Source organism: Bombina bombina, chromosome 3 (assembly GCF_027579735.1).
Source record: "Bombina bombina isolate aBomBom1 chromosome 3, aBomBom1.pri, whole genome shotgun sequence".
In the NCBI taxonomy this organism is placed as follows: domain Eukaryota; kingdom Metazoa; phylum Chordata; class Amphibia; order Anura; family Bombinatoridae; genus Bombina; species Bombina bombina.
The window spans coordinates 712,759,600-712,775,755 of record NC_069501.1 but is presented as its reverse complement, the minus strand read 5'-3'; the positions used below and the strand labels follow the sequence as shown (position 1 = coordinate 712,775,755).

The 16,156-nt window shown below is 40.0% G+C and overlaps 1 protein-coding gene and 1 pseudogene across 4 annotated transcripts in view; one reads left to right on the top strand and one right to left on the bottom strand.

The window, feature by feature from the left end:
* The window catches only part of AKAP1 (A-kinase anchoring protein 1), a 236,336-nt gene that overhangs the window by 207,713 nt on the left and 12,467 nt on the right, over positions 1-16,156 (bottom strand). The gene's annotated exons all lie outside the window — the stretch shown is intronic.
* Positions 14,743-16,063, top strand: LOC128653948 (prefoldin subunit 3-like; annotated as a pseudogene).

Genomic DNA, 16,156 nt, shown 5'->3' with positions numbered 1-16,156 from the left:
AATATAAGGCTTCTAAAAATCTGTGGCCCCCATGTGTTAAGAAAGAAGTTGGCTGTCACTGCTATAGACCATTATAAAGTCACCCATTGTTGGGTATTTCTGCAAACTAAATTTAACTACATGACTGTATTTTACTAAAGCAATAGAATGATAGGTTTAACTTTCATTTTTACTGCTTGACTCTCCCTCCCTCACATTAAGGTTCTTATGCAAATCTATTCCACTCTAAACAATCTTCTACTCATTGAGCTTCTTGGGGTCTTCAAAATAACCTCATGATTCAGATAGAACATGCAATTTTAAACAACTTTCCAATTTTCTTCTATCAGAGTATGGTTCATTTTTCTTAGTATTCTTTTGTTGAAAAACTTATAGGTAGGCTCAAGAACAGCAATGCACTACTGTGAGCTAGCTGCCGATTGGTGATTGCACATATATGCCTAGTCATTGGCTTCACCCAATGTGCAGCACCTAGCAGTGCATTGCTCTCCAACAAAAGATGCCAAGAGCATGTAGCAAATTTGAAAACAAAAGTAAATCTGAAAAATGTATGCTCTACCTGAATCAAAAGAAAAATTTGGGGTTTATGTCTATATCTTAAAGGACCAGTAAGTATAGTAGATTTGCATAATCAAAAAATGCATTGTAAAAAGACAATGCAATTGTCCTTAGTCTGAAATTAGAAGTAGATTTTTATTTTATTTTATTTTTTTTAAATAAGTTTTTATTGGTGAAAAAAATACAAAACCACATAACAAAACAATTATGTTCAGTATAGGAGATAACAGATTATGTTCAAACAGTCAAGGGTTAGTTGACACTTAAAGAGCATCATGTTCCCTAACTCAAAGGACAGGTCTATAATGAGATTATTCTTCAGCTGTGTATTCGCACGTTTCAGGTGTTATGTATTGGTTCGTCATAAGGAAGATTTTGTTTCTTTTTTTTTTTTAGTACTTAACGTATGGCCATTTACGCCATACTTATTGTGCCTGACAGTTAAAGGAGGTAAAGTAGAGAACATATATGGTGTGTATGCTTGAGAGTAATACTGGAAGGGGTAGATATCTACCTCTCTTTACAGAGGAGGGGGGGAGGTATTGAAGGGGAAGTAGTGGTATCAGGAAATGGAGAAGGGGAAGGGGCAGAGCAGTGAGGGGCACCCTAGGTCTGACATAGCGGGGCGCTCCCTCTAGAGGGGGGTAGATAACAATCACAGGGGGGTCGCTAGGGAGACAGGGGACATCATGTAGTGGGCTTAAGGTTAGTCTCCCAAGGTACCCAGATTAGGGAAAAGACATCAGACTGTTTCCTCGTCCGGAAGACATAGTTTTCCATTGATTTAACGTACTGTAGGTAGTCAACTGCCTGCCATCTTGGGGGCTGTTTCTTCCAATTCCTGGCGATTAACATCTTGACTGATGTCAGCAGGTAGACCAACAGATATTTCTTGTGCCTCTGCAGTTTTTTAACTCCCAGATGTAACAAGGCTAGGCCTGGAGTGTCCGGGGTCGGAAGTTCTAGTATCTTGCAGACCTCACAGGTTTTCAACCAAAGAGGTCAGAGTTTGCTACATGACCACCACACATGGAGCGGGGTACCCGTCTCTCCACACTCCCTCCAACATAAGGGGGAATGCTCAGGGTACAGGGTCCGAAGTTTGGTCGGCACTAGGTGCCACCTGGTAATGATCTTGAAGTAGAGTTCATACATTGTAGCACAGTGAAGTGCTGACTTAGTCAACTGTATTGCCTTGGACCAGTCGAGTGTCGTGAAAGTGAGTCTCAATTCTGTCTCCCAGGAGGCCATATGTCTGGTTTTCACCAGTGTGGGAGGACCCATCAGGGATCGGTAATGGACAGTGAGGGGTTTGCTCAGTTGGAGGTTTGCCCTCCATCTCATCTCCCAGATAGTAGGAGCCCTGAGTTTGTCAACTAGGAATCCCCAAGCCTTCATCAGAGATCTCGGTCTCATAAAGTCGAACTCGAGGGATCTGGGAATATCAAATTTAGACAACATGTCTTGCGGCAAGAGAAGATTCTCATTCAGGTAGAAGTCGCTCAAGGAAGTGACCTCTAGGGTTTTCCAGGGGGCAAGTCGAATATTTGGTAGCCCCTGAAGGAGCGACATGAGAGGGTGAATGGGAGAAGGGTGTGGGGCTATCAACTGGTGGTGTCTGAGGCGGAACCAAACCAGTTGGCATTCTTTGATGAGAAGGTTGGAGATCGGTATCTGCGCAGCCAGGTGCGGTGGAACCCAGAGTAGATCTGAAAGGTCGACATAAGCAGGGAGTGAAGCCTGCTCCAGCTCCCGCCATCTGGCAGGGGGCAGGGCAGGCCCCCACGCTGAGACGTGCGAAATCATCGCCGCATGGTGGTACATTTGAACGTTGGGTAGTCCTAGCCCACCCCGGTCTATTGGAACCTGAAGCGTGGCCGCGACCACCCTTGGTCGTTTATTGTTCCAAACATAGGCATTGAACGTGGTTTGGAAGCCACGTAATATTTTTTCCGGGACTGGGATGGGGATACATCGCATAAGGTAGGTTAATTTAGGGAGGATCATCATCTTCAGAGCAGAAATTCTGCCCATCCAGGAGATTTCCTCATACTTTCTAGATTTCAGTCTCCCCTCAATCTCTCGTAGAAGAACATTGTAGTTCTCCTGCAACACCGTATTTTTGTCATGTGACAGAAAGACACCTAAATGTCTGATCCCATCTGTTGACCACCTAAATGAGTAGAGCCGCTTAAGGTGTCTCTGCTCTGATTGCTCAATGTGAATCATGTAGGCCTCTGTTTTAGACACATTGACCTTATAGTTCGAGATGCAACTAAAGGTGTCAATAATCTCAAAGAGATAGGGAAGTGACTCTACTGGGTTGGTGAGGAAGAGAGTGAGATCATCGGCGAAAAGTGCTAGTTTCTGAAGCGTGTCATGTATCTGAAGGCCTTGGACCTCAGGACTTTCTCCAATTGCCTCCGCAAGGGGCTCCATCAGCAGCGCGAAAAGGAGCGGGGACAGGGGGCACCCCTGCCTGGTTCCGTTCCTGATCGTAATTTTAGGGGAACAGAAACCCATACCCTTAACAACAGCCGTCGGGAAAGCGTAGAGGGCAGCGATAGCTGTACGAAACGTTGCGGGGATCCCGAAACGTTCTAGAGTGCAAAACATATAATCCCACCCCACCCTGTCAAACGCTTTTTCTGCGTCCATGGACAGGGTGAGGAGGAGTAGTCCCATATCAGCTGTTTCTACGAAGATGTTCAGTAGCCTATGGGTGTTATCAGTACCTTGCCTTCCTTGTATGAACCCCACTTGGTCCAAATGGACCAAAGAGGGTAAGTGTTTTCCAAGCCTAGTCGCAAGGACCTTGGCATAGATTTTCACATCTACATTAATGAGGGAGATGGGCCGGTAGCTTGCGCATAGCGTCGGGTCCTTCCCCTCCTTGGGTATAGTCAAGATACTAGCTTCCAAGAATTCGGGGAGGAAAGCTCCTTCTTCTCTAACCTCATCAAAAAGATGGAGCAGGATAGGAGACAGCAAATGGGCAAAGGTGCGATAGAAGAGGCTTGTGAATCCTTCCAGGCCTGGAGCCTTGTGGGGCTTCAGGGTCAATATTGCTGTTTTGATTTCCTCTGAAGTGAATGGGGCAATTAAATCCTCCGCTGAGTCTTCTGCTAGGGAAGGGAGGTTTAACTTTGCCAAGAACTGCTGGGCAGCTATTTTACAGGCTCTGGCTCCCGAGGAGCTGATGTCAAGATTATATAAGGAAGCATAGTAGTCGGCAAATGCCTTCCCTATACTTCTTGGCGAGTTGACTACGCCTGTCGCCGTAGAAATCGTGGGGATTCTGGCCTGAACCGCACGGTCTCTAAGCTTACGGGCCAACAATCTGTCGGCCTTGTTCCCCTTGTAAAAATACACCTGTCTGAGTCGAAGTAAGGTTGCCTGGACTCGTAATTGCTCTCTCTTGGCAATTTCATCTCTGATGGCGCCAACTTGGCCGCCCATAGCGGGGGTGGGGGAAGACTTGTTTGCCAATTCCGTCCGTCTCAGTTCCGCATAAAGCTTAGCAAGGGAAACCTTGTTTTTAGCTTTTAATAATGCGCTTTTTTGTATAAAATGACCCCTAAGATAGGCTTTGAGTGTAGCCCACAGGATTCCCTGACTTGTGTCACCCGTGTCGTCGTGTCTCAGGAAATCAGAGATTGTCTCCACTAGCTGGGGGATTTCCCCTTCTGTCAATAGATAGTCAGGTAGCTTCCAAGAGGGCCTAGAGTCCGGGGGGCGCAAGATGGAGCACCCAGCACTGACCAGGTCGTGATCCGAACAGGGGCATGGTCTAATTCGTGGGGCACAGAATTGATCCAAAGTCCAGGAGTCACACAAGAGGTAGTCGATCCTGGAGTAGGAGTTATGGGGTTTGGAGAAATGGGTGTAGCCTTTCAGTTGGAGCAAGGCAGCGCCATATGTCATAGGCTGTGTTGGTACATGAGTTTGCGCAGCGCATTTGACTGGGTGTTAAGGTTTCGGTCAGGGGGGCAAGCTTTTGGAGTTTTTTTTATCTAGGGCAGGATCCCAGATCAAATTGAGGTCGCCTCCTATCAGAAGGTGTCCCCTCTTAACTTCTCCTAGTCTCCCTAGGAACTGTCTCAGAAATGGGATCTGTTTGGTGTTTGGGGCGTATAAAGAGACTAAGGTGTAAAGGATTCCGTTTAGTGTGCAAATTAAGATCAAATATGTACCCTCCGGGTCACGGTCTACATATTCTATACTGCAACAGATATCTCTGTGAATCAGGATTGCTACCCCTCTCTTTTTCTCTGAGAAGGAAGCAGTTTCGCATATGGGATAGTGCATCGGGCTGCGAAATGGCTTGGATTTGGAATACTATTTTGGAAAATAATTTTTGCATGAGTTCTCTAGCCTGTTGCGGTGAGGAGACTGTGTATTGATGGCCTTCTTTGGTGATGTGCAACTTGACGGGGAACCCCCAACGGTATTTGATAGTTTTATCTCTCATCAGCCTGGTATAGGGTTGGTAAAGGCGTCGCAACTGAAGGGTGTGCGGTGAAAGATCTTGGTAGACCTGTACCTCAGAGTATTGGCCCGGGAGGGGTCTGCCCACCGCTAGAGCTCAAAGGAGTTTGTCTCTGAAAGTCTAATAGTGTAGGCGGACTATAACATCCCGAGGCTTATCACCTTCACTGGACCTGGGTCTCAGCGCTCGGTGGGCCCGATCCATCAACATCTCTTGACCTTCTTCTGGGCCCAATACCGCAGTAAACATTTCTCGGAGGTATTTCTCTAGATCCTGTGGGGGGACAGTCTCAGGGATACCTTTCACCAGGATATTGTTGCGCCGGGTGCGGTCTTCTAGGTCTGCCAGTTTGACTTCGAGATCCGTAACTTGCTCAGCCAAGCATTGAGAGTACCCGAGAAGGTTGGAATGGTCTATCATCAAATTCTCCTGTTTGCGTTCTATTATGTCTGTGCGCTCACCTATGGAGGCTATGTCACGTTTCAAATCCGCGTGGCTCTTTTCAAATTTCTTAGTTAGAGAGTCATGATGTGAGGCCAGAAGTGTTGTTATTGACCTCTTTTTCAGCACGCAATGAGCGTCCCACAGCCTGGGTCAAGGTAGACTCACCGATGGTCTCAGCTGAGCTACTAGCATCTGTAAGTTCTTCATCTGAGGCAGCCCGAGATCTGGGGGTTGCTGAAATGATCCACTACTGTACGCTTGTATTTTATTTTTTTTAATATTTTCAGTTATGTCTAGTTACACTCCCCCTGTATCATGTGACAGCCACCAGCTAATCACAAATGCATATACGTATATTCTGTGAATTCTTGCACATGCTGGTGACAAAGTGTAAATATAGAAATACACCAATTTACATTAACAAAATGTGCAAAGTTGCTTAAAATTGCATGCTCTGTACTTGAGTGTCCCTTTAATACCGTATGTTTATTTTATAACATTTTTGTTGTGAAGATTATGTATGTTATCTCTGCAAATTCCATTTTGTGAACTATACAACTAAGAATGTGAAAATATCTTCTAGAAAGAAAAAAAAAAAAAATTCACAAAAACCTCTGGGAGAAGGTGTCATTGTTAATGGATTAATTGAATTAATTTACAACAACAAAATTATTGCAGCCAAAAATATACTGCCCTACTGCTACATAATCCTTTTAATTTCAGGATGAATAACCTTTGGATTATAATATAATATATCTTAAATAGAAAACCAACAACTTAATGTCGCTGGTCTAGCTATTTATGGTGACAAGAAGGAGGGAGGGTATAATAGCGCTATTATAAAAAAGAAAACCCTTAATGACCGGCAATGTACATGGTACGTTGGTCATTAACTGGTTAATGTAAAAAAAAAAAAAAAAAAATTAAAAAAAAAAATGGAGGGGTAGAGATATATACACAGTCATATGCAAAAGTTAAAGCACCCCTGACAATTTCGATGATTTTCATTTATAAATATTTGGGTGTTTGGATCAGCAATTTCATTTTGATCTATCAAATAACTGAAGGACACAGTCATATTTCAATAGTGAAATGAGGTTTATTGGATTAACAGTAAATGTGCAATATGCATAAAACGAAATTAGACAGGTGCATAAATTTGGGTACCCCAACAGAAATATCACATCAATATTTAGTAGAGCCTCCTTTAGCAGAAATAAGCCTCTAGACGCTCCCAATAGCCGGTAATGTGTGTCTGGATTCTGGATAAAGGTATTTTGGACCATTCCTCCTTGCAAAACATCTCCAGTTCAGTTAGGTTTGATGGTTGCAGAGCATTGACAGCCCGCTTCAAATCACCCCACAGATTTTCAATGATATTCAGGTCTGGGGACTGGGATGGCCATTAAAGAACAATGTACTTGTTCCTCTGCATAAATGCCAGAGTAGATTTTGAGCAGTGTTTTGGGTCATTGTCTTGTTGAAATATCCAGCTCCGGCATAACTTCAACTTTGTGACCGATTCCTCAACATTATTCTCAAGTATCTGCTGATATTGAGCGGAATCCATGCGACCCTCAACTTTAACAAAATTCCCAGTACTGGCACTGGCCACACAGCCCACAGCATGATGGAACATCCACCAAATTTTACTGTGGCTAGCAAGTGTTTGTCTTGGAACGCTGTATTCTTTTGCCACCATGCATAACGCCCCTTGTTAAGACTAGGGCTGCACGATTAACTGCACATGCAGTTTTAAACCGCGATTAATCGCCACGATTTAAAAACAGTGAGTATGCGGTTTTCTTGGAAAACAAAATGCTTTAATTTTCATGAAAACGGAGGCAGAGAGGGAGGATGAGAGGCAAACAAGGGTGCGGCCGTGGGTGGACCTGAGAATGCCCGCAAAACTGCCATTTTTGCAGAGAATTATGAGTGTGTGGCAGCTGGCTTTCATCCTGACCTGCAGTCATCTGGGAGTAGTGTGGCAGTGGTCAAGCGGTGGTGTGACAGTGGGACAGCTCATAGTTGCGAGCAATAAAGTGATAAAAAAAAAAAAAAAAAAAAAAACACTTAAAGTGCACTTTTTTTTCTGTGATGTATGTAAAATTGTGAATGTAAACATTGGGATTTAGATGACATGTTTGTTCATTAAGGGTTGCACTTGCTACTATACTACTTGCTTGTAGGATGTATTGCTTTGTGAAATTTGTGAATTTATATTTATGCTACAGTTAAAATAATATATAAATAAAATATATTTTACTACTACAGAACAGTCTCTAGCTCTACTCCATCATCAGAATATATAGAGGATGATAATATTAATGATAGATAATTAGTTACTTTTTAATATAATTACCGATTTAGATTCCCAGAAGATAGATCATCAATCTCCTAAACAGTACACAGTGGTGCAGTCAGTGAGTGCACATTTTTGTTTTGTATAATATTTTTCCTCTAATCTTAAATAGTTAATTTTTTATTTACATTACCATTACCCTTATTATACCATTTTGCAGTCCAGTATTGTACATAACACAAATCATTTTTAAAAAATAAAAAAAAAAGAGATCTCATTCTCTTATTATATTAGTATATGCTCCACTTCCCAAATAAGTTATATTGGTTTTAATATGTTTATTTATGGATGGATGCATAGCTGTAGCAAGTGCAAATAAAGTAACTTTTTTTTTATTTAAAAAAAAAAATTCTAATAATTTTTTATTGTAGCTCAGCCTCTGCAATTAATGCAAGTCAGACTTTATGATTGATGCTAGGCTGGTGCTGCAACAATAAAAAATCATTAATGGTTAATGCATTTTGGTGAGCAAAAATATCAAAAATCATCATGATGCTTAAATGTGCAAGCAATGCATTCATTGTGTAAAGTCTGCAATGCCCTATTAACTGTCTATGTGCATTGTGCAGCCACAAAATAGCAGCCAGGGATAGGCAATGTGTCCGTACACGGACACTAGTGTCCATGACTGGCCCTTGCAGTGTCCGCTGCCCATTTTGCTGTGGGGAGGGAGGAGTAAGACAGATGAATACTGGTCCTGACTCCTCCTTAACACATGCAACGCCACGTTTTGCAGGGTTGGGGCCACTCACACATGATGCTGCTTAGTACCAGAAAATGACTGAGTGAGACAGAGAGAGAGAGGGAAGATTCAAGAAGCAAGCTGCCACTGTGTCCCTGGAGCTTTATATGCAAAGGTAAAGCACTTTAACCAGCACCTGAGGTTTATTATAAGTAGTATTTAAATAGAAAGAAAAGATATAGTAAGGTTGTGAATCATAACCTTAGTATATCTTTTCTGATTAAATAATAGGAAAGGGAAAATATTTAGTGTGAATAAAATTAGTGGCTTGTCAAGAGACTACTAGCAATATTGGGTGATAAGTTATGGAATAAATAAAGCCTGAGTGAAATACTGGATGTGTATCTGCATCTGTATAATAACACCCAGCTCTATACAAAGATACAGAAGTGACACTGGCACATGTGTATAGCCAGACAAGGGCTGGTTATAGGATCAGTGGTATCTGCATCAGTATAATAAAATTCAGCACTATAAAATAGTTTTAATTGTAAATGTACCTTGGTGTCCTTCACTAAAGGTCTTTACTTTAGAAAATGTCCGCACACAGCCTTGGCTCGTGCCTATCCCTGATAGCAGCCCTAAGTACGCCTAACCAATTGTGTTTAAGAAAAAAATAGCTAAGCTAATAAAATATAAGTCAATTTAATTTCAAATGTTGCTTAGGATGCCATGCTCTATTGCTCTTGAACACAAAACAAATTAAATGTAGAAAAAAAGTGTTTTTACTTTTATGTCCCTCCCATTCCATAACGGTTTCTGACTGTGTTGTTGACAACAATGAACACACACAACAGTCAGAAACAGTAATGGACTGGGAGGGACATCAAAGTAAAAAAAAAAAAAAAAAAACTTTTATACATTTCAAATTTTCATTTATTTTGGCTTTCCAAAAAGTAGAACTTGTCTCCCTCCCACCCCCACCTTATTCTAAAAATATTTTATGTTCATTGTTCAACCAACAGCAAATACTGCCTGTGCCTGTGTGTCATCTACTCCTCAAGTTCACCAAAGTCAGCCAACAGCTGTGGTTCCAGATTGCATCATGTTTCTTCTTCTAAAACAGCAAGTTCATCCACACATCTTGCAGCCTGCAGCCTAATTTCTTCTTCTACAACAGCAAGGTCATCCACAGCAAGCCACTGTGTTCTCTACTTCTCTTCAATCAAGGTGACTGCATCATAGCACTATCAGACTATTTTTTTTCTTCTTTAAAGTGCAGCAAGCCTGTGTTCTCTCTTCAATCAAGGTGACAGCTTAATCAAGCACCTTGTTGTCTTCTTTATATTCAAGTGCAGCAAGCCTGTGTTCTCTCTTCAATCAAAGTGACTGCTTAATCAAGCGAGCCCATTGTTGTCATCTTTATATTCAAGTGCAGAAAGCCAGTGTTCTCTACTTCTCTTCAATCAAGGTGACTGGATCATAGCACTAAGCCTATTTTGTTCTTCTTTAAAGTGCAGCAAGGCTGTGTTCTCTCTTCAATCAAGGTGCAGACTGCTTAATCAAGCCCATCGTTGTCTTCTTTAAATTCAAGTGCAGCTAGCCTGTTTTCTCTCTTCAATCAAGGTGACTGCATCATATAGCACATAGCTGTCTTCTCTTTATATTCAAGACTTTCAAGTGCCTGTGGTCTCTCTCGTCTTAATTGCAACAGAAGCATATCATCCATTCTTTAATTATTAATCAAAATAAATTGTGCGATTCTAATCAAAAATCTTTAAGAAGATTTTTTTAAGACTGCTTCCGCTGCATCATCTCTGCAACTTGAAGAAGCTATACTAGCACCATCAGAGCTAGGCTAACTGCATTATCAAGGCCATTCAATAGTTCTGTCTTTGTATTCAAGTGCAAGACTGTGGTCTAGTCTATTTGTGCCACGGTTGCCAGTGACACCTGACCCTACTGATATTGGCAGTGTGCACGGTAGTATAATATCCTGATTCTCCTCATTTTTTGTGCCAGCTGGTATTGCGTGCGTGGTACATAAAATTTAAGATGAGTTCTGAAGAGCTGGCCAGGTCCAACAATAATGACGATGATGATGAAAATGATGTTGATGTTGCTACAGAATTGTTGGTGCCATAGAAAAATTCAACATCAGTTGTTTGGGAATATTTTGGATTCAGAAAAGATGATGAGAAACAGAACCAAGTAATCTGCAAAACTTGTGGAACGAGTGTTGCAGCAAAACGAAGTAACACATCAAACCTGTTCCAGCACCTTAAACAGCGGCATAATGAAATCTTTGGACGATGTACGGCACAAAAAAAAACCTCGGTAGACAAAAGACAACACAAACAAGCTGTAAATCTAAAGTTGAGCAGCAGCAATCAATCATAAAGGCATTTGCAAACAGCACCATATAGGAAGACCTCAAAAAGGCAGAGAAATAACCGACGCTATTGCATATTATATATGCAAAGACATGGTGCCTGCATACACAGTTAGTAAAGAAGGCTTCAAAAGAATGATACACACACACTCGACAAGAGATACCAAATGCCACCTCGCAATTACTTCTCAGTAGTTGCAATCCCAGAAAGGTATGCAAAATGCAAAGCTATAGTTGAATCTGAGATAAATCAATTGAAATACTATGCAACAACAACAGATATGTGGTCAAGCCGAACAATGGAGCCATATATGAGTTTAACCGTGCACTTCATCAATGATGATTTTGAGATCAAAAGTCTGTTTGCAAACCTCATTCTTTCCTTTTGACCACACTGGAGAGAATGAAGCACAAGGTTTGAGAGAAGCTTTGGCCTCATGGGGACTCTGAGGATCAACACGTATCAATCACCACAGACAATGGCACAAACATCGTCAAGGCTGTTGCTCCGAATAAATGGAGAAGACTACAGTATTTTGGGCACAGGTTGCATCTTACAATTGAAAATGCAGTGAAAGATGAGCCTCGCATTTCTAGAGCCACAGGCTAAAGCAAGAAAATTGTTTGCCATTTCTCACACAGCTGGAAAAAGGCGACATTAACAAGCCCAGGAAGAACTTCAACTGCCAAAGCATTCACGTATAAAGTGTGCCCAACGAGGTGGAGCACAAGACAAAAGATGAAAGAGTTTTAGAGCAACAGAGAGCATTGACTCAGGTTCTCTCTGCAGACAGAAAAAACAGACATCTGGTTCCACAATGGCAGGACACTGATGTTCTTGAATCTGAGTAAGGCACTGGGGCACGTTCAAGATTTTACTGATGCCCTTTCTGGAGAAAACTACATCAGTGTATCATATGTTAAACCAGTTCTGCATCTATTAAACACAAAGATACTGGCTCTGGAGGAAGATGATTCTGACCTTACCAAGACACTGAAATCCAAAATTCTTGAATATATGAATAGAAATTATGAAGCTACTCAAGATCTGCTAGATATGTCATCATTCCTTGATCCATCAAGGCCAGGGTGATGTCTGATATGGCCATTGTGTCTGAGCATGACCAGCAAGTTGTGCAGAAGGCAAGTCAAGCAATCAGCAGTCCACCATGCAAAGTTATAGATGTAGAAGAAGAAACAGTTCAAGCACCTGCAGCAGATGGTCCTCCTCCTGCAAAGAAATCAAGTCCGCTGCACCATCTCTGCTACTTGAAGAAGCCATAGCATCAGAGCTGAACAGCTACCCGCTTTCTCCCTCCATTGATAGTGAGAAAAATCCTCTGCAATGGTGGAAACTACATCAGATTAACTTTCCAAAATTGAGCAAGCTAGCACAAAAATATCTTTGTGTTCCTGCAACTAGTTCACCATCAGAGAGGGTGTTTAGCACAGGAGGAAATGTGGTGGTGACCTGTCAACGTTAGAAGTGACTGATTAAATAAATCAGATAATGGAGTAGCTATTACAGATCTAAGTTCTCTTAGAAACCTTGGATAAATATGATCTGGACCCACAGACTTACTTTTATTTTTTATAAAGCCCTTGAAACCTCTTCCTCTGTAAAAAGAAAAGTACCACTCACATTATTATTTACAGTAACATCCCTTAATAGAATCTTACTATCTTTACCATCTGTTGTAAATACTTTTGTTCAGTCATCATTTAAAACAGTTTACTATTTGTTTATCTTCTTCCACTACTCTATCCTCATTTGAGTCCAACTATCCCTCTGTTAGTTTTTCTATTTTCACTCATATCTAAAGAAGGTTTTGTCACCGTTTTTTTTACAGATTGTGCTATTTTCTCTTCTGCATCAGCTTTAGCCTGATTAACTGCTTTGTCATCTTTTGATGGGTTCTCCATTTTTCTTTATCCTCTTCTGAGCCAGTGAGCTTGATTTTTTTTTTTTTTATAGACTGCATGTGCTACTTCTCTTGAAAACCATATTGGTTTTCTTTTACAAACAAGCCTAATACAGTGTTTAGTTGCATCTAGAATAGTATTTTTAAATTAGTCCCACTGTTTTTCACCACTAGAGGGTGTTAGTTCATGTGTTTCATATAGATAACACTGATCATGCACATGGAGTTTCTAGGAGCCAACACCGATTGGCTAAAATGCAAGTCTGTCAAAAGAACTGAAATAAAGGGGCAGTTTGCAGAGGCTTTGATTCAAGATAACAGAGGTAAAAAGTGTATTAATATAACTGTTGGTTATGCAAAACTAGGGAATGGGTAATAAAGGCATTATCTATCTTTTGAAACAAATATTCTGGTGTAGACTGTCCTTTTAAGATGGGAGTGAGCAATGGGGGTGGGAGAGGGAAGAGAGCTGTTTGGGCAGGTGTGAAGTGTCAGATGGGAGGGTCTCTACACTAAAGCTGAAATTAACCTTACAAGCTACCCGATTAACCACTTTACTGATGGGAATAAGTTTTGCAGCCTTCTAATTACTGAAAAACAATTGGAAAGCTATATAGGTCTGCTATTTCTGAAGAAAGGGGATCCCAGAAAAGCTTTTACTATCGTGTGTGTGTATAATTATAATATTAATATATATATATATATATATATATATATATATATATATATATATATATATATATATATATATATATATATATATATATATATATATATATATATATATATATATATATATATATATACACACACACACATATATATACACACAAATATACATACTAAAAAAAAAAAAAAGTTACCTAGGAAAGTGCCTGGAGGGCTACATGGCAGGAAATAGTGCTGCCATTTAGTGCTGTTGCTAATAGGAGAACTATACGGCAGCAATTTTGCAAGAATGTTATCTGACAAATGCACGGTCCTGAGCTTTTCAACAAGGTAGCCAGTGTAGAAAATCTGATAACAGAAGTAAAATTAGAAAGTTGTTTAAAATTGCATGTTCCATCTGAATCATGAGGGAAAAAAAAAAATAGTTACAGGTCCCTTTAACACATACCAGTCAACCTTGAAAAAAGTTCAGTTGTCATATTTGGTGATGTCATACTACTATAATATGCAAATTATACAGGTGCAAATTCCCAAATCCAAACGGGGCAGAGTGTTAGTATCTCCTTGCCTAGGTTGGACCACTGCTCAATCAATGATTCACCTCAAATTGGTAAAACCTTAGATCTGACTTGTTAGTAACATACGAAGGCTGGTATTGAGCTTCACTGATATGAACAGAGAAAGTATATTACTGTTACCTAGTGTCACAGAGACAAGTGGCAGATAAATGTGCCACTGTGACAGTGCATCATACTGAAGTGTGCCACAGTAAAACAAGACAGATACACTGTGTATGATATGGTTATTAAAAATAGAAAGATGGTAAAGATTAATTTTCCTCATAATGCAGAAAAGTTAATTTTCCTCTTTATTAATGTAAGAAGCACATTAATTGCATATAATAGTTAATATCAATGGATTATATATCTATGTTTTATGTGTATTATTCCTTTTGTCATAATCGCCACATATTCAATTCCGGAAAACATAAAACCAATATCCGATTCCGATACAGTTGGGGTACATGGAAAATAAATGTATGCCTAAAGGGGTACTTGCTACCCTAAGGTTGAGAAACACTGATTTATTCTATTATCACACAAACCAATAAAACAAAACAGAATTAGAACCAATGCTACCTCTTATTTACATTGCACAAAGTAAAAGCTTTTTTCTTCCAAATATCAAAATTGGCGTTCTAAATTGTATGGCATAATACTTGTGCTTTAGAAAGGAAAATAATTGTCTGTCTGCTTTAGGGTTTGTTTTAATTTATAATCAAAATCTATATTTCTGTATGAATAATATAGGTCAGCAGCTAAAGGAACATTAATTAAACTTAAACAATCACGATTTAGATAGAACATGCCATTTTAGACCACATTCCAATTCACTTCCATTATCAAAATGTGTAAATTCTTTTTATATACGTCTATCTTTGAGGCACCAGCTCCTACTGCACATGCGCCAGAATTCAAAGTAATCGTACACACATTTTGAGATGGCTAATGGCTGCCACATGATGCAGTGGTAAGCAAAATGAATCAACTTTGAAATAGGAAAAAAAAAAAAAAATCTGACATTTAGCTTCCAAGATGGCGGTGGCCAGTGAGAGAGGAAGCACCAATGGTGTCAAACGGCATGAGGGCATTCTCGAAGCAGTGTTTGTGAAAGATGTAGATATATTTATGAAGAAACCGCTGAAGCAGTACTTTGCAAACTTGATGAACAGTATAAGAAATATAAATTTATGGAACTTAATCTCTCTCAAAAGAAAAGGCTAAGAGGTCAGATTCCTGAAATTAAAGGGACACTCAAGTCAAAATTAAACTTCATGATTCAGATAGAGCATGCAATTTTAAACAACTTTCCAATTTACTTCCATTTACAAAATGTCACCAACTCCTACTGAGCATGTGCAAGAATTCACAGCATATACGTATATGCATTTGTGATTGGCTGATGGCTGTCACATGGTACAGGGGGAGTGGAAAGAGACATAACTTTGCAATTTATTTAACAAAAATCTACCACTCATCTGAAGTTCAGACTAAGTGCTATTGCATTGTCTTCTTATCATGCATTTGTTAATTATGCAAATCTACAGTGTTGACTGGTCCTTTAAGCAGACTCTGGAAATTCTAAAGCACATGCAGAAGAAAAAGGGATTCAACTGAACCAATGGAGACTCTTATTGGCCGACAATCTTTATTGTAAAGCATCTGTACCAACTACAAATAAAGTGTGCTTGTGGTTGGGAGCCAATGTGATGCTTGAATAGGATATTGATGAAGCCCAAGTATTGTAGATAAGAACTTATCAACTGCTACAAGAAATCTTGAATCAACGGAGGAAGATCTTGACTTTTGTTCGGGACCAGTTTACTATTACATGAGTCAATAAGGAGTTTATAATTTGGATGTTAAAAGAAGAAACAAGAACGACCCTTCAAAAATCAAGTCTTAACTCCATAATTTTTACCCAACCAATCCAATAAGCATTGGGATAAGAAATTGGTCACTTCTACAGTGCAATGCCAATTGAAATCGGGCTCCATTTTATTTATCTATAGATTCTGACTTCATGCATGGTTTTCATGTATATGGATTAATTGAAAGGAAAAAGGCACTTCAAATAG